Source organism: Salmo salar, chromosome ssa01 (assembly GCF_905237065.1).
Source record: "Salmo salar chromosome ssa01, Ssal_v3.1, whole genome shotgun sequence".
Taxonomy (NCBI): Eukaryota; Metazoa; Chordata; class Actinopteri; order Salmoniformes; family Salmonidae; genus Salmo; species Salmo salar.
Window position 1 is genome coordinate 86,900,716 of NC_059442.1, and position 19,642 is coordinate 86,920,357.

General features: G+C 44.8%; 1 protein-coding gene and 1 long non-coding RNA gene across 3 annotated transcripts in view; one reads left to right on the top strand and one right to left on the bottom strand.

Annotated features, from left to right (window-relative positions):
- macrod2 (mono-ADP ribosylhydrolase 2) overlaps nt 1-19,642 on the bottom strand; it is a 1,144,633-nt gene that overhangs the window by 696,983 nt on the left and 428,008 nt on the right. The window lies entirely within an intron of this gene.
- Nucleotides 929-3,157, top strand: LOC106609231 (uncharacterized). The gene is made up of 3 exons (XR_001329663.2): nt 929-1,078; nt 2,699-2,837; nt 3,005-3,157. It is a non-coding gene; the product is annotated as an uncharacterized lncRNA (long non-coding RNA).

Sequence of the window (19,642 nt, forward strand, 5' to 3'; positions counted from 1 at the left end):
GAGGGGTGGGGGTTTGAAAGGTGGGGGGTGGATGGATGAGGCAGCAGGGGATGAAGGGTGGGGGGGTGGGGCGTGAGGGTTGTGGTGGAAGGGGTGGGGGGGGTTGTTGTGGGGATGGGAGACGTGGGGGTGTTGTGACAAGGATTAGTTCCTAATCAAGTGCCAATCACACACTGTTGTGTGTGTGTGTGTGTGTGTGTGTGTGTGTGTGTGTGTGTGTGTGTGTGTCAGTGAAGGCTTCTCAGAGGAGGAAGGGGAGGACCATCCTACGCAGTGAATTTCAGAACATTTAAAAATAATTAAACATTCAAATAGTTATCATTTTTAGATAAAACTATACTAAATATATTCACGTCACCAAATGCCTGATTAAAACACACTGTTTTGCAATGAAGGTCTACAGTAACCTCAACAGCACTCTGTAGGGTAGCACCATGGTGTAGCCGGAGGACAGCTAGCTTCCGTCCTCCTCTGGCTACATTGACTTCAATACAAAACCCAGCAGGCCTCCCCCTTCCATAGACCTACATGGTAATTATGACCACTTCCGGAGGACGTCCTCCAACTAATCAAAGCTTTTGCAATATGAACTGACATGTTGTCCATCCAATCGGAGGATTAGGATCAGAGAACAAACCTAGTGTGGTGTATTGGGGTTGAGCCACAGAGCATTATGGGGGTTCTATGGGTTGAGAAGCTTGGTGAGTTGGTGACATATTGGATAGAGATTGAGAGTGAAGAGTGATAGTTGTCCATGTTTAGGATATTATTCAATTGAAATGTGTTTCTTCAAACTACAGGAGACGGAGGAGACAGATTATATATCGTTTTTTGTTTTTAGAAATGTTTGTGTGGTGTTAGTGCAATGTATTTCAATTTGCCTTGCTAACTTTAGTAGCTAGCTAACATTAGCTAGCTACCAGAGTGCAGTTTTCTCTTCCACAATGGCTAGCTAATGCTAACAACAATGTAGTGGATTTTTTTGTTGAAGAACCCCTTTCATTGCCCACATCAGATTCAAGCTTCTTGGAAAATGGACAAAGTTCTGCGTATTTAAACTGCGCAACACAACGAGAAGGTAGGAAGAAACAGGGTCACAAGCAGCTTATCGGCAAGAGTTTGCTTTTACTTAGGGGCATGATGAGAGGAAAAGTTCAGCTAACCAGGGCAACTACAAGGACTTTGCAGATGTAATTGTTCGTTACGATGCTTAACTTGCTGAGCATATGAAAGTTCCTACAGTCTTTTCTGGGATGTCGAAATCAATTCAGAATGATTTGATCGCTTCCATCGGATCTTCCATTAAGAGTTTGAATAAAAAGACAGGTTGATGAAGCACATTTTATAGTGCGCGCTCAAGTAGGATGGGCTTTCCACTTTTCTCCGGTGTTTATTTAGCAAAGAGGATAACACATAATCACTCCAGAAAGACACAAGCAAAAAGTCTTTACATAAATGTTGCAGCAGCCTAGGCTACGCCTAAACATTAGACATCTGTCATGCTGTATGGGATGAAAACCAGACTATTTTTCAGTCTGATCAACTGTAGGTTACTGATAACAGCAGCTGCATACAGCCTATGCTCCCTGTCAATCTGGTCAGCGTAAACAAATTTGCAACGTTATGTATTTATAGACTATTTGTTTGTCAGGAGAAAATGTGAATGTGATCAAATGTGGTTTATATTCCAACTTGGGCTGCCTGTACTTTTCAATCCAAAATGATTAACTGGAATGAAACAATGAACTGTGAGTGAATGTTTTAGTAGACCTACAGTTGCATAGGACTGCATGATACTGTTACGTCCGCTGTTGGAATGAGACCAAGGTGCAGCGTGGTAGGAGTACATTTTATTTTATTTTAAATGACACTGGGAAAAACAACAAAATACGAAAACAAAGCTATATGCAGTGCAGAAAGCAACTACACACAAACAAGATCCCACAATCACAGGTGGGAAAAAGGGCTGCCTAAGTATGATCCCCAATCAGAGACAACGATAAACAGCTGCCTCTGATTGGGAACCATACTAGGCCAACAAAGAAATAGAAACATATATATGCCCACCCAAGTCACACCCTGACCTAACAAAATAGAGAATAAAAAAGGCTCTCTAAGGTCAGGGCGTGACAGATACAAACATGCATAAAGCAAGCTCAGCCCTGTGAGTTGTATTGTCTATCAGTTGTTGTCTCTGTGTCTGGGTAGAGGAAACCCCTGTTAGTCTAGTCTAAATATCATTCATATGAACAGGGGGTTGCTGCAGTTTGACTGGGTTTTCATCCTCCCCAGGGCCAGGAGTTTTTTTAAACCATGTGACCTGATTAGAAAAACTGGTCCCATCACAGCCTGTGTTAAACCTTTTAACAACTAATTAATCATTGTCATACCATATAGGGTACAGAGTTTTCCTGGTTAGGTTACCAGATAAGGAAAAACTCCAGGCCCCCCCACTCTGGGACCTATAGTGCCACCAGTCTGCTTGCAGTTGTCAGTTATTGTCAGGTATGTGGATGATCAGGGCTTTATTCAGGAACATTTATTGGGCTACTTTGATGTGTGAAGTGGGTGAGATGTGCAGTCTGTGTTTGACTTTGTGAATTCTGAGATGTCTGAGTTTAACTTCATGGAGAAACGTGTTGCCCAAACCTATGATGGCGCTGCTGTAATGGAATGTATTTGCCATCTGTATTTCCAGCTAAGTCCCTTCCTGTTCCCTGATTAAGAGGTGATGACTACTCCACTACCATCGTCAACTCTCTGCTGACATGAACTGAAGCCACGTGTCATGTGCCCTCTCATCCACTGGCACATTGAATGTTTCCTCTCCAAGCACTGTGAGTAGACCTGTACATTTTCACTCATTACTGTATGTAGAGTCAATCACTTACACAAACATATTATTACACATCAATGTGATTTTACTCCTTGCTTGGACTAAGTCATTCTCAGCTCTTTAGTCTAACTGGGTAGTGTTTTGTGTTATTGTTTTTTGTCTTCCCAGTCAAATCCTGTCCTGGTATCAGTGGAAAAGTTGAGCTCTTCTCCAACACCATCCATCCATGATGAGCCAGTCCTGCACTGAAGCCTCTGAACACCTCAACCCCTGTCCGGCACTGAGGCCTCTGAACACCTCAACCCCTGTCCTGCACTGAAGTCAAGCATCTGAACACCTCAACCCCTGTACTGCACTGAAGCCTCTGAACACCTCAACCCCTGTCCTGCACTGAGGCCTCTGAACACCTCAACCCCTGTCCTGCACTGAAGCCTCTGAACACCTCAACCCCTGTCCTGCACTGGAGCCTCTGAACACCTCAACACCTGTCCGGCACTGAGGCCTCTGAACACCTCAACCCCTGTCCTGCACTGAGGCCTCTGAACACCTCAGCCCCTGTCCGGCACTGAGGCCTCTGAACACCTCAACCCCTGTCCTGCACTGAGGCCTCTGAACACCTCAACCCCTGTCCTGCACTGAGGCCTCTGAACACCTCAACCCCTGTCCTGCACTGAGGCCTCTGAACACCTCAACCCCTGTCCTGCACTGAGGCCTCTGAACACCTCAACCCCTGTCCTGCACTGAGGCCTCTGAACACCTCAACCCCTGTCCTGCACTGAGGCCTATGAACACCTCAACCCCTGTCCTGCACTGAGGCCTCTGAACACCTCAACCCCTGTCCTGCACTGAGGCCTCTGAACACCTCAACCCCTGTCCTGCACTGAGGCCTATGAACACCTCAACCCCTGTCCTGCACTGAGGCCTCTGAACACCTCAACCCCTGTCCTGCACTGAAGTCAAGCCTCTGAACACATCAACTCATCCGGCACACCCTCATTCAATCACTGCTGTGATCCCTTCCCAACACTGTGTAAGTAGCCCTCTCGTTCCCATTCCCTATAATATTGTAATATAAATATCTTTATTAAATGCTTTAGGTTAAAATCAAAACAAGAATGATCAGAATTAACTTCCACCTTTAATAAATACCATTGTATAGATGTTAGCTTACATCCCAAATGGCACACTATTCCCTATTTAGAGCACTATTTTTACCATGGCTCTGCTGGTCAAAAGTAGTAGTGCACTATATAGGGAATATGGTGCTATTTGGGACACAGCCTTACTCTCAAGAGTGAGTGAAATGAAACACCACAGGATGAATTACAACCCCTTAGACAGACGCTGGTGTGTGAATAGGGAGGTTTGTACTGACAATGACACACTATGACAACTGCTATTCCCAAGGAATGTCTATAGATCTGCTCTCTTGACACAGAGAATTTTCCTGCGCAACCAGAAATACAAATTGTAGTGTAGTCAAGGTTTAAAAAGGCTTATAAAGGTTGTAATTTACACTTTAAAATGTCAGACTTGATTTGCCCTAACAAAAAATGTATCAACCCCTATAATCCACATAATAATTCACATTTCCTGTTGCTGCAGGATTATTTGTGAGAAGCAGGGTTAAATTAAGATAGTGCATATGAATGTACTGTACAGTGGATTCAAATGAATAACTGAGATTCTCTCTCTCTGACCAGACTGTCATTTGATTCCAGTATTGTTGTTTCATGCCCTGCCAGTCTAGGACAATAGCAGGGGTGGAAAAATGAAGTGGAGGAGAAAGGGTGGGACGGGAGGAGACGAGGAGACGAGGGTAGGTGTATTATGTATAAGTGTAGTATTTCTTTTTTTAGAACAGCTCTAAATTGTCATGACGATTACCATGCAGAAATGATGCTGAGAGCATGCTGAGACTATGCTGAGAGCATGCTGAGAGCATGCTGAGACTATGCTGAGACTATACTGAGAGCATGCTGAGACTATGCTGAGACTATGCTGAGACTATGCTGAGACTATGCTGAGACTATGCTGAGAGCATGCTGAGACTATGCTGAGAGCATGCTGAGACTATGCTGAGACTATGCTGAGAGCATGCTAATCCCACTGTAGCTCAGTTGGTAGAGCATGGTGCTTGCAATGCCAGGGTTGTGGGTTTGATTCCCACGGGGGGCCAGTATTTAAAAATTTAACAAAATGTATGCACTCTACTGTAAGTCGCTCTGGATAAGAGCGTCTGCTAAATGACTAAAATGTAAATGTAAAAATGAGACTATGCTGAGACCATGCTGCGCAACAAGATCTCATAGTTTCCCTTTGAAGTTCGGCGTATTATGGACAAACATCTATTTTTGACGCATCAATTCCGCATGGTCACAGGGTTAATTCCGAGTGGTTACAGGGTTAATTCTGCGTGGTTACAGGGTTAATTCCGCATGGTTACAGGGTTAATTCCGCATGGTTACAGGGTTAATTCCGAGTGGTTACAGGGTTAATTCCACGTGGTTACAGGGTTAATTCCGAGTGGTTACAGGGTTAATTCCGAGTGGTTACAGGGTTAATTCCACGTGGTTACAGGGTTAATTCCGCATGGTTACAGGGTTAATTCCGCATGGTTACAGGGTTAATTCCGCATGGTTACAGGGTTAATTCCGCATGGTTACAGGGTTAATTCCGCATGGTTACAGGGTTAATTCCGCATGGTTACAGGGTTAATTCCGCGTGGTTACAGGGTTAATTCCGCGTGGTTACAGGGTTAATTCCGAGTGGTTACAGGGTTAATTCCGCATGGTTACAGGGTTAATTCCGCATGGTTACAGGGTTAATTCCGCATGGTTACAGGGTTAATTCCGAGTGGTTACAGGGTTAATTCCGCGTGGTTACAGGGTTAATTCCGCGTGGTTACAGGGTTAATTCCGAGTGGTTACAGGGTTAATTCCGAGTGGTTACAGGGTTAATTCCACGTGGTTACAGGGTTAATTCCGCATGGTTACAGGGTTAATTCCGCGTGGTTACAGGGTTAATTCCGAGTGGTTACAGGGTTAATTCCGAGTGGTTACAGGGTTAATTCCGCATGGTTACAGGGTTAATTCCGCGTGGTTACAGGGTTAATTCTGCGTGGTTACAGGGTTAATTCCGAGTGGTTACAGGGTTAATTCCGCATGGTTACAGGGTTAATTCCGCATGGTTACAGGGTTAATTCCGAGTGGTTACAGGGTTAATTCCACGTGGTTACAGGGTTAATTCTGCGTGGTTACAGGGTTAATTCCGAGTGGTTACAGGGTTAATTCCGCATGGTTACAGGGTTAATTCCGAGTGGTTACAGGGTTAATTCCGCATGGTTACAGGGTTAATTCCGCATGGTTACAGGGTTAATTCCGAGTGGTTACAGGGTTAATTCCGAGTGGTTACAGGGTTAATTCCGCATGGTTACAGGGTTAATTCCGCATGGTTACAGGGTTAATTCCGAGTGGTTACAGGGTTAATTCCGCATGGTTACAGGGTTAATTCCGAGTGGTTACAGGGTTAATTCCGAGTGGTTACAGGGTTAATTCCGAGTGGTTACAGGGTTAATTCCACGTGGTTACAGGGTTAATTCCGCATGGTTACAGGGTTAATTCCACGTGGTTACAGGGTTAATTCCGCGTGGTTACAGGGTTAATTCCGAGTGGTTACAGGGTTAATTCCGCATGGTTACAGGGTTAATTCCACATGGTTACAGGGTTAATTCCGCATGGTTACAGGGTTAATTCCGCATGGTTACAGGGTTAATTCCGCATGGTTACAGGGTTAATTCCGCATGGTTACAGGGTTAATTCCGAGTGGTTACAGGGTTAATTCCGAGTGGTTACAGGGTTAATTCCGCATGGTTACAGGGTTAATTCCGAGTGGTTACAGGGTTAATTCCGAGTGGTTACAGGGTTAATTCCACGTGGTTACAGGGTTAATTCCGCATGGTTACAGGGTTAATTCCACGTGGTTACAGGGTTAATTCCGCATGGTTACAGGGTTAATTCCGAGTGGTTACAGGGTTAATTCCGCATGGTTACAGGGTTAATTCCGCATGGTTACAGGGTTAATTCCGCATGGTTACAGGGTTAATTCCGCATGGTTACAGGGTTAATTCCGCATGGTTACAGGGTTAATTCCGAGTGGTTACAGGGTTAATTCCGCATGGTTACAGGGTTAATTCCGAGTGGTTACAGGGTTAATTCCACATGGTTACAGGGTTAATTCCGAGTGGTTACAGGGTTAATTCCACGTGGTTACAGACTTAAAACAGAAACAACTCAAAGCGTTACGCTTCGGTATTGATACCGAGTGGTTAAGGTTAGGGCTATGATTTGGGGAAGGCTGAAAAGAAAAGAATGAAAAACAAGGTGCTAGTACCATACGTTATCAGTTGTATTCACAGTATTCTCTGGGCTAGTTAGAGCATGGTGAACTGCTGTAGGAGAGCGCTCCGGCGTGGCTGCTCCCAGTTCTGGGCAAGCATTTTACATTTTTGTTGTTGTTTGGGTATATATCGACGTTCTCTGGACCTTTTCAAATGTCCAACATCACATTATGTTTCTAGTGATCAGTCTGTGCTGAGATCCAAAAATTACCAAGTCAACTAACTCGCCCACCATACGGATATCAACACATCAGGGACATAGGATTTTCACTCTCAAATCTCCTGGATAAATTAAAAAACTTCATCCTTCATAAAAAAAAAGTCCATATTATGATTTTATATATATTTTTTAACATTAACACTGGTATAATTAAAGAAAAACAGAGAAATATTAGTGGTGGTCGTAGCTGGGGGGTAGACGCACACAGGCCAGACATTTACATGTGGACAGGGGGTCGTTCCCAGGGCTATAAAATGGCTGCTAGACCAGTTTAGGTTACAGACACTCATCTGGCCTGCCGTTGAAGCTCTTTGTGTGTGTGTGGTTTGGTCTGGGTTTCCCTCCTCTGCCTATGACAGCTGTGGACGGCTCGGTGCCAGACCCCAACCGTGCAGCGGCCTTTCCCTGGGACAATGCAGTCGTGGCCCTGGACTGAACGTTGTTTTAACTGTTAACTTTCATGTTTCACACCAAAGTGATGGTGTTGGAGTTGTGCGTGGCCACACAGTCCTGGGTGAACAGGGCGAACAGGAGGGGACTAAACACACACTCCTGTGGGGTCCCTGTGTTGAGGGTCAGCGTGGCGGAGGTAATGTTGCCTACCGTCACCACCTGGGGGCGGCCCATCAGGAAGTCCAGGAACCAGTTGCAGAGGGAAGTGTTCAGTCCCAGGGTCCTAACCTTGGTGACGAGCTTGGAAGGGACAATGGTGTTGAAAGTTGAGCTCTAGTCAATAACGGCATTCTCACATAGAATGCTTTTGTTTTTCCAACAGCCCAGTCAGAGGTACAGCGGAGTCAGTCTGTCCTAGACGGCATGCTCTGCATTCTACACCTCTTTGCTTACTCATTTTCCTCTGTCCAACCAATGAGCTTCCCATCCTATGGTTACTGTAGCTCCCTCCCTGTCTGTCTCTCCCCCCTGTCTGTCTCTCCTTCCCTGTCTGTCTGTCTGTCTGTCTGTCTGTCTGTCTGTCTGTCTGTCTGTCTGTCTGTCTGTCTGTCTGTCTGTCTGTCTGTCTGTCTGTCTGTCTGTCTGTCTGTCTGTCTGTCTGTCTGTCTGTCTGTCTGTCTGTCTTCTTGGTTTTCAAATCTGCTCTTTTCATTTACTTTACCACCCATGCCGCCACTGTTATAACTACACATACACACTGCCCACAAACCCTATTTCACCTTTCTCTCACACTGCCAATATCACACTCAATTGTCACCTTTGACTCATCATAGTCTGTTATTACAAACAAGCAGTGTGTCGATATGGCCATCATCAACTCTCCTTCCTCCCAGCCTAGATTACCTTTGGCACCCCAGCTTTACAATTACTGCTCCCCAGGAGCGTGTGTGTGTGTGTGTGTGTGTGTTCCCTAGCAGAGAGGCGAAGAGTATGGGTAAGAGACCCACATCTTGCAACTGCTGCAAAACCAATTTGAAGCTCAATGGGAAGGAGAACTGCTGTGTATGTTGTGTGTGTGTGTGTGTGTGTGTGTGTGTGTGTGTGTGTGTGTCTGTGTGTGTGTCTGTGTTATTGTATGTGTTTGTTCACTAAGGACATACTGTTCTCCCATAAGGACCAGCTTTACAAACTGCATCGCTATCAATATTACAATCTGCCATTCTGGATCCTGTTCATTACGTTTCCTCACTACATTAACTTGTTCTGCATAAACCCAACAAGACACATTTCAACTTGAATGTCTTCTGGAGGTTTATGGAAAGAATCAACTTCTTTCAGAAACATCTGCTACATACTGAACAACATGATCAACAACATGATTAAACAACAGTGATAACATGGCAGTCAGTTAAAGATGAAACCCCGTCACATGTCAAGGAAATACCATCACAGGCTATTTCCCAACTGACACCCTATTCCCTACATAGTGGACTATAAAGGGAATAGGGTGCCATTTGGGAAGCAGACGTAACACACACACATAGGCACACACACTCCTGCCACCACACACACACACACACACAGGCACACACACAAAGGCACACACACTCCTGCCACCACACACACACACACACACACACACACACACACACACACACACACACACACACACACACACACACACACACACACACACACACACACACACACACACCACCACACACACACACACACACACACAAACACACACACTCCTGCCACCACACACACACACACACACACACACACACACACACACACACACACACACCTGCCACCACACACAGGCACACACGCCTGCCACCACACACAGGCCCACACACTCCTGCCACCACACACACACACACACACACACACACACACACACACACACACACACACACACACACACACACACACACACACAGGCCCACACACTCCTGCCACCACACACACACACAGGCCCACACACTCCTGCCACCCACACACACACACACACACACACACACACACACACACACACACACACACACACACACACACACACACACAGTTAGTTGGAGGTACACACAGCAGGAGGTAGTTGGAGGTACACACAGCAGGAGGTAGTTGGGGATACACACAGCAGGGGGTAGTTGGGGATACACACAGCATGAGGTAGTTGGGGGTACACACAGCAGGGGGTAGTTGGGGATACACACAGCATGAGGTAGTTGGGGGTACACACAGCAGGGGGGTAGTGGGGGTACACACAGCAGGGGGTAGTGGGGGGTACACACAGCATGAGGTAGTTGGGGATACACACAGCAGGGGATCGTTGGGGATACACACAGCAGGGGATCGTTGGGGATACACACAGCAGGGGGTAGTTGGGGATACACACAGCAGGGGGTAGTTGGGGATACACACAGCATGAGGTGGTTGGGGGGTATATACACAGCAGGAGGTAGTTGGGGATACACCCAGCAGGGGGTAGTTGGGGATACACACAGCATGAGGTAGTTGGGGGTACACACAGCATGAGGTAGTTGGGGATACACAGCAGGGGGTAGTTGGGGATACACACAGCATGAGGTAGTTGGGGATACACACAGCAGGGGGTAGTGGGGGTACACACAGCAGGGGGGTAGTGGGGGGTATACACAGCACGAGGTAGTTGGGGAAACACACAGCAGGGGGTAGTGGGGGTACACACAGCAGGGGGTAGTGGGGGGTACACACAGCAGGGGGTAGTTGGGGCTACACACAGCAGGGGGTAGTTGGGGATACACACATCATGAGGTGGTTGGGGGTACACACAGCATGAGGTAGTTGGGGGGTATACACAGCAGGGGGTAGTTGGGGGTACACACAGCATGAGGTAGTTGGGGTACACACAGCAGGGGGTAGTTGGGGATACACACCGCATGAGGTAGTTGGGGGTACACACAGCATGAGGTAGTTGGGGGTACACACAGCATGAGGTGGTTGGGGGGTATACACAGCAGGGGGTAGTTGGGGGTACACACAGCATGAAGTAGTTGGGGGTACACACAGCAGGGGGTAGTTGGGGGTACACACAGCATGAGGTAGTTGGGGATACACACAGCATGAGGTAGTTGGGGGTATACACAGCATGAGGTAGTTGGGGGTATACACATCATGAGGTAGTTGGGGATACACACAGCATGAGGTAGTTGGGGGTATACACAGCATGAGGTAGTTGGGGATACACACAGCATGAGGTAGTTGGGGGTATACACAGCAGGGGGTAGTTGGGGGTACACACAGCATGAGGTAGTTGGGGATACACACAGCATGAGGTGGTTGGGGGTACACACAGCATGATGTAGCGGGGGATACACACAGCATGAGGTGGTTGGGGATACACACAGCATGAGGTAGTTGGGGATACATACAGCAGGAGGTGGTTGGGGGGTACACACAGCATGAGGTAGCGGGGGATACACACAGCAGGAGGTGGTTGGGGGTACACACAGCAGGAGGTGGTTGGGGGGTATACACAGCATGAGGTAGTTGGGGGTACACACAGCATGAGGTAGTTGGGGGTACACACAGCAGGGGGGTAGTGGGGGTGTACACAGCAGGGGGTAGTTGGGGATACACACAGCATGAGGTAGTTGGGGATACACACAGCATGAGGTAGTTGGGGGTACACACAGCAGGGGGTAGTGGGGGGTGTACACAGCAGGGGATCGTTGGGGGTACACACAGCAGGGGATCATTGGGGGTACACACAGCAGGAGGTGGTTGGGGGTACACACAGCAGGAGGTAGTTGGGGATACACACAGCAGGGGGGTAGTGGGGGTACACACAGCATGAGGTCGTTGGGGATACACACAGCAGGGGGTAGTGGGGGTACACACAGCAGAGGGTAGTTGGGGGTACACACAGCATGAGGTAGTTGGGGGTACACACAACATGAGGTCGTTGGGGATACACACAGCAGGGGATCGTTGGGGATACACACAGCAGGGGGTAGTGGGGGTACACACAGCAGGGGATTGTTGGGGATACACACAGCAGGGGGTAGTGGGGGTACACACAGCAGGGGATCGTTGGGGGTACACACAGCAGGGGATCGTTGGGGGTACACACAGCAGGGGGTAGTGGGGGGTACACACAGCAGGGGGTAGTGGGAGGTACACACAGCAGGGGATCGTTGGGGGTACACACAGCAGGGGATCGTTGGGGGTACACACAGCAGGGGGTAGTGGGGGGTACACACAGCAGGGGGTAGTTGGTTGTAGTGAGATCAGCTCGGATCATAGGAAAACAACTAAATTAGGCATATTTCAAAGTCTTATCATGATGCAGACCAATAAGAGTAGAAGACAGATGTGCTCTCTTATCATGATGCAGACCAATAAGAGTAGAAGACAGATGTGCTCTCTTATCATGATGCAGACCAATAAGAGTAGAAGACAGATGTGCTCTCTTATCATGATGCAGACCAATAAGAGTAGAAGACAGATGTGCTCTCTTATCATGATGCAGACCAATAAGAGTAGAAGACAGATGTGCTCTCTTATCATGATGCAGACCAATAAGAGTAGAAGACAGATTCTCTTAATTTGATCACCTGTCGTCACACAGTTTTTTCCTAAGCTGCAGGAAATTACATTTGTGTATTCAAGGTTTAAAAAGGCTCCTTTTATATCTCTCTCACACACACACACACACACACACACACACACACACACACACACACACACACACACACACACACACACACACACACACACACACACACACACACACACACACACACACACACACACTTTCAGTGTTACATCTACACGACCCAAGTCTAATAACAGTGAATAGCTGTGTCCTGCTCCAACCACACCTTACTTCCCCTCTCCTCCCCCCTCCTCTGTAGTTGCTCTAACGTTCATCTCAGACCAGGCTAAGTAGTCTCAGAGGACACATGCTTTGAGATCGATTGAACCAACACATTTTAAACTAGACATAATTAAATGTCCCCTCCTGTAGAAAGCTGCCCTTCGTTTCTCTGTCTCCACCCAAAATGGCACCCTGTTCCCTATATATTGCACTACTTTTGACCAAGGTAGTGTGCCATTTGGGACATAACCTTCGAGAGGTTCAGCTAATAAGCGGCAGGCTAATGTAGAGAAAACACTGAAAAGATACAACCCCTCAAAGCAGGCTGATCGCAGGCAATTTGATCATTAATTACTTCCAGTGTACAAAGTTCAGCCCATGTCGCCTGAGAGAGCAGAGAGCTTGATGGTAAAGGGTTTTCCAAGAGCCAGCCGGGCTAGATGTGAAAGTCAGGAAACATCTAGAACAGAGGATCTTTGTTCAACATGTACCTACAGTGGTCTGAAAAACAACAACACTAGTGGTAGTCTGCTAGACCAATGTAAATATCGTGGAGAGGTAGTCTGTGAAGCAGAAGACTGCTTTCAGGCTGGTGTGTGTGTGTGTGTGTGTGTGTGTGTGTGTGTGTGTGTGTGTGTGTGTGTGTGTGTGTGTGTGTGTGTGTGTGTGTGTGTGTGTGTGTGTGTGTGTGTGTGAGGGTGAGTGTGTGTGCATTACGTACGCACATTGTATAGAGTGTGTGCTAATGAAGTAAGGAGGTAAGGCAATAAATAGGCCAATAGTGGCAATGTAATTACAATTTAGCAATTTACTCTGGAGTGATGATATATGTGCAGATGAGGATGTGCAAGTAGAAATACTGGGGTGCAAAAGAGCAGAAAAACTAAAACAAATATGGGGATGAGGTAGGGAGATTGGATGGGCTATTTACAGATGGGCTGTGTACAGCTGCAGCGATCGGTAAGCTGCTCAGATTGCTGATGCTTGAAGTTAATGAGGGAGATATAAGTCTCCAACTTCAGTGATTTTTGCAATTCGTTCCAGTCATTGGCAGCAGAGAACTGGAAGGAAAGGTGGCCAAAGTAGGTATTGGCTTTGGGGGTGACCAGTGAGATATACCTGCTGGAGCGCATGCTACGGGTGGGTGTTGTTATCGTGACCAGTGAGCTGAGATAAGGCAGCGCTTTACCTTGCAAAGACTTGTAGATGACCTGGAGCCAGTGGGTTTGGCGACGAATATGTAGCGAGGACCAGCCAACGAGAGCGTACAGGTCGCAGTGGTGGGTAGTATATGGTGCTTTGGTGACAAAACGGATGCAACTGTGATAAACTGCATCCAATTTGCTGAGTAGAGTGTTGGAGGCTAATTTCTAAATGACATCGCTGAAGTCAAGGATCGGTAGGATAGTCAGTTTTACAAGGGTAAGTTTGGCAGCATGAGTACTACTGTAAGTCGCTCTGGATAAGAGCGTCTGCTAAATGACTAAAATGTCAAATGTAAAAATGAGTGAAGGAGGATTTGTTGAGAAATAGGAAGCCGATTCTAGATTTAAGTTTGAATTGGAGATGCTTAATGTGAGTCTGGAAGGAGAGTTTACAGTCTAACCAGACACCTAGGTATTTGTAGTTGTCCACGTATTCTAAGTCAGAACCGTCCAGAGTAGTGATGCTGGACGGGCGGGCAGGTGCAGGCAGCGATCGGTTGAAGAGCATACATTTAGTTTTACTTGTATTTAAGAGCAGTTGGAGGCCACGGAAGGAGTGTTGTATGCCGTTGAAGCTCGTTTGGAGGTTTGTTAACACAGTCCAAAGAATGATGGTGAAAAGGGAAGAAAAACACTACTGCAGCTTGGATCTCACACACACAGGTCAAACTCTCTGCTGAACTGTAATTAAGGAAATTAGGAAATATGGAGCTATACAAAAGAAAGGCCACTGTTTTGGCAGCCTGGCCTCAGAGCCATACGAAACATACTATACGTATTTTTGAGCACCTCCAAAACGTATGATACCTACTAATTGTCTATATATTTACATCAGACAGAAACTAAAGTAGGGAGGTTGGTCGGGAGGATGGGTAGGTGCAATCCAAAGGTTGATCAATGCGCGATTGAACGAGCATCGAATGTTATTGTCACGTCCTGGCCAGTATAAGGGTTAATTGGTATTGTAGTTTGGTCAGGACGTGGCAGAGGGTATTTGTTTTATGTGGTTCAGGGTGGTGTTTTGGGAAAAGGGTGTTTGATTTATTATTTCCGGGTTTTGAGTTATGGTCTATGTTTATGTATTTCTATGTGTAGTCTAGTGAGTGTGTTTCTATGTTGAGTTAATTGGGGTGGACTTCCAATTGAAGACAGCTGTTTGGTGTTGCCTTTGATTGGAAGTCCTATATTAGTTGGGTGTGTTTGTCTTGTATTTGTGGGAGATTGTTTTTGCACTGCGTATGTATAGCCTGCAAAACTGTTATTTGTCGTGCTTATTGTTTGCTTGTTTTTCGTGTTCAACGTTCTTTAATAAATTAAGAAAATGAACGTCAACTCTACTGCGTATTGGTCCACACTTTCAGACGACGATTTCGCTATATCATCGGATGATGAAGAAAATCGTGACAGTTATTCTAAACTCAACCCATTTCACCTAACCTGCTGGGTAAATTCACCTAACCTTTGTCATTTTAGTGGTCCTAACCTTTTATATAAATGATCCTAACCTCTGTCGTTAGTTTCCCTAAACGCCAACGTTCATTCTCCCTGTAATTCTTCTTTGTTGTTACGGCGCAACAAGAAACCTGGTCTCAGAGAAAGACATATAACACTATACGTCCTCCAAGATGTATGATATGGTACATCATCTAATTCGTATGCTATTGTACGACTGGGTAAGATGATACTATACGCCATTGTACGAATATTACATTCATAATGGAACTAAACGGAACGTAATATATTATACTAAATGGAGTGTCACAGAATAATATGAATTGCCCTGAGACCAGGTTGAACATCTGCTGCTGTTGTGCCGACCTGCCGACCATCGGCTAGTGCATATCAGGTCTTCAGAAAAACCTTGAGACTGTAATGAACCAACACATATTCTGAACCTACAGTATGCACACCAGTATTTCTACTTGCACATCCTCATCTGCACATATCACTCCAGTGTAAATTGCTAAATTGCAATTACTTCGCTACTATGGCCTATTTATTGCCTTACCTCCTTACTTAATTCGCACACACTGTATACAGATTTTTATATTGTGTTATTGACTGTATGTTTGTTTATTCCATGTGTAACTCTGTGTTGTTGTTTTTGTCGCACTGCTTTGCTTTATCTCGGCCAGGTCGCAGTTGTAAATGAGAACTTGTTCTCAACTGGCCTACCTGGTTAAATAAAGGTGAAATAAAATAAAAAAGGCCTACACTTCGTACTCCAACACAGATTGAAGAACAAATTGAGTGGAATAAGGGTGAATGGTAAGGATATGCCATTCATTTATTCAGTTAACTAAGTCATTAACTTCCTTCAACAGATAAGGATGGTTATATGAAATGCCTTCATTCTCATAAATATTATGAAAACCAGATGAAAGCGCAGGTCGAGCAGAAAGAACTGGTTCATTGTAGTGAATGAATGTCTCTTTCTTCAGCAGGGGGAAATATTTTAATCATGTTTATATATTCTTTATCTAACCAGGGAAGTCACATTGAGATGGACCGTCTCTTTTTCAAGCGAGCTCATAATCGACAAGAGATCGTGTGGGGATGTTAAACCTCCCAGCTCCAAAGACTTTATATTACTTATTTATTTGTCCTTTATTTAACCAGGGAAGTCAATTGAGTTTGACATACTTTTCAAATGCGTTATAAAATCTAAAAACTCCAGCTCTAGAGAGTTTAACCAATGTTGACCTTGGAGAATGAACCATCACCTGCCTGCTTGCCTGCCTGCTTGGCTGCCTGCTTGCCTGCCTGCTTGCCTGCCTGCCTGCTTGCCTGCATGCCTGCCTGCTTGCCTGCCTGCTTGCCTGCCTGCTTGCCTGCCTGCTTGCCTGCCTGCTTGCTTGCATGAACAATGTGTCAGTTGGCTAAGTCTCTAGCGGTCATAAATTAATACAGAGACCCCGTCCCAAATGGCAACTTATTCCCTTATACTACACTACTTTTGACCAGGGCCCATAGAGAATCACAAAGGGCTCTGGTCAAAAGTAGTGCACATTAAAGGGAATAGGGTGCCATTTGAGACGGAGCCACATAGATTCCAGGGGCTTAAGCATTTACCTTATTAACGCATGCTGACCGACGTTAGAGCGCTGGAGTCTAAATCCCTGGGAGTGATAACAGCTAAAGCCACAGATATCTCTTAATTAGGTTTAGTGCTTTCATTTGGTGTCTGCTTTCCTGAAAAGTAAACAGTATGCAGCCTGTGTCTGTTTCTGAAATCTTTCTTACTAAAACGACATACTAAATACATAAACATAAAAACAACAGTGCTTGTTTGACTTAATAAATGTTCTGAAAATATCAAATATCCTCGTTTTTCATTATTATTGATGCATTATCAAAAATGTTATTGAATATTTTTTTCAGGAAAAACCAGCCACAGTGTTTTTTTACTTAGATATTTGACATATATTGTGTATGTTTATTTATACTGTCATTATTATTATTCAACATGTCCTCACCCTGAAAATTGAACTCATGGGTCACAGCATTAGGATCTTCCTGCTACGCCACCATGTCTGCATCAGAGGTTACCCGTATCCCCACATTTTGGACTTCAAAGTAAATCTCAGCTTTTTTAAAGGTGCACAATGCAGAAATCGCTCTGCCATTTCCTGGTTGCTAAAACTCTAATAGTTTGCCTCATTTCAGTTTATGTGACAAAACAAGCAAGTAAAGTGTAGAGAATCATTGTACCACCTAAACCGCTGCAAAATATTTTTTCCATAACCAACTGTACACCAGCTGTTTGACGCTGGTGTACAAAACCAAAAGATGCAAAAACTAAATTTAAGAACGGAAATATTAGAAATAGCACACATAGAACAGATCTACCGCTTCTTATACATGCTTTCACAGATCTATAACTCACATTTTTATGTGAATTTGGTCAGGTCGCCCACAAAGTTACATATTGCAGCTTAAAAATACACAAGAAAACTCTACAAGTCTTGAAATAAGTAAAGGAAATCAATGATGAGAGAATAGTCAGATTAACTAAAATAGCAGTCAGATGGTCCAGAAATGTATAGGTAATGAATGTTTAGGGGACTTCAGAGAATGCTACAGACTTTTTTTTTCAGCAGAAAGACCAGTGTACCCCCAATCCAGAGGTTGTGAGTTCAAATCTCAGGCAGGGTCAAATTGAAAAGTCAACATTAAATAATCATGTCAAATGTAATCATATTGATAAAGTGTTTACAATATTTTATCTAAACAGCATACCACTTACCATAAAACCCCCATACCATTTAATTACTTCCATTACAAAAGAGCCACATGTGAGGTCAGTTGTTTACATGTATTACATTTTGAGTTCATGTTAACACCACCTTTTCACGTGAGGAGAATATGTTTTCAAAATTGAATATTCAGTTTCATGTGAAAAACGTTCCCCTGTGAAAATCAAACTCACATGTGGAATTGCATTTTCTAATTTGAAAACTGTTCAAATGTTATGTGTAGTTTCATAGTATCACATGTTGAAATTTTACATCCCCGTGCTGTCACATTTATTTCACATGTGCTCAAATGTTTTCACATGTGTAGTTATATGTTACCACATGTTGTCACAATTTTCACATTAACTTCACATAATGAAATTCACGTTTTTTCAGTAAGGGTGTTTGCGTGCATGCAACCGTGTTTGTGAACACTGAGAAAGTATGAAGGGATTCCTTAATCTTATTATAAACAGCTGCCATTTCACAAAGTTAAAGTATCACCAGGAAGTCTTACAGGGATAAACACACATACAAATAAAGAACCATTTAATCTGCATCTCAACTGACACCCATAGAGCCCTGGTCAAAAGTAGTGCACTATAAAGGGAATAGGGTGCCATTTGGCAGGCATTCTTAAGCTGCTTAATCAATGAGCAACATAGTGGGTTTTTTGTTAAGTTGATTAGTTATATTCTGCAGGTGATTGTAACGTTTTCATTATGGTGAATTTGTCAACAAGAAGATTAGAAGAAAAACTAAGGACAGATGTTGTGGATTACCGTTACAAATGTGATATTTTAGTCCAGGATGTTGATTTGATCATATATGTGATAAATCATTATGCAACAAATTCACTGTAATTTAATTGGAAATGTAACAACATAAACCTCTTGACTTTTTACTTTTCTCTCCGTCTCTTTACACTCTGACATGTTTGAGGATCATCTCAACGTAGTAAAGTATGTAGCCTTGCCAGAACGGCTCATAGGAGCAGGAGCCTATATCCTGTTCCTGTAGCGTGAGGCAGCTTGATGTTCAAGCACACCCCCTGGACTAAAAGCCTTTCTATGTCTACAGACCAGTCACCCTCCACCTGTACGTCAAAACTATACAAACAAAGAAGACATAGGGGACTACAGAGACCAGTAGACCAGAGTCAGAGTCCAGCAGACCTGGCTTCAAATCCTATCTGAAATCATTTCAAATATTATATCTGTGCTTGACTGAGTTTGCCTTGAGCTTGGACCAATACGATATTCCCCAAACTGCAAAAACCCGCACAGGTAAACGACACACACTCCAGGTAGGCTCGAGCAAACTAGAGCAAACACTCAAAGTTTTCGGAAAGATTTAGAATAGTAGCTGAACCCAGGTCCGCAGCCCTCCCCTGCCCAGCTGACGAGTCCAGAGCAGAGAGGAAGGAATCCTTTAGTGATTTATCTGACAACTTTCCTACCGAGTCCCAGAGTGGGATATCTATTAATTGA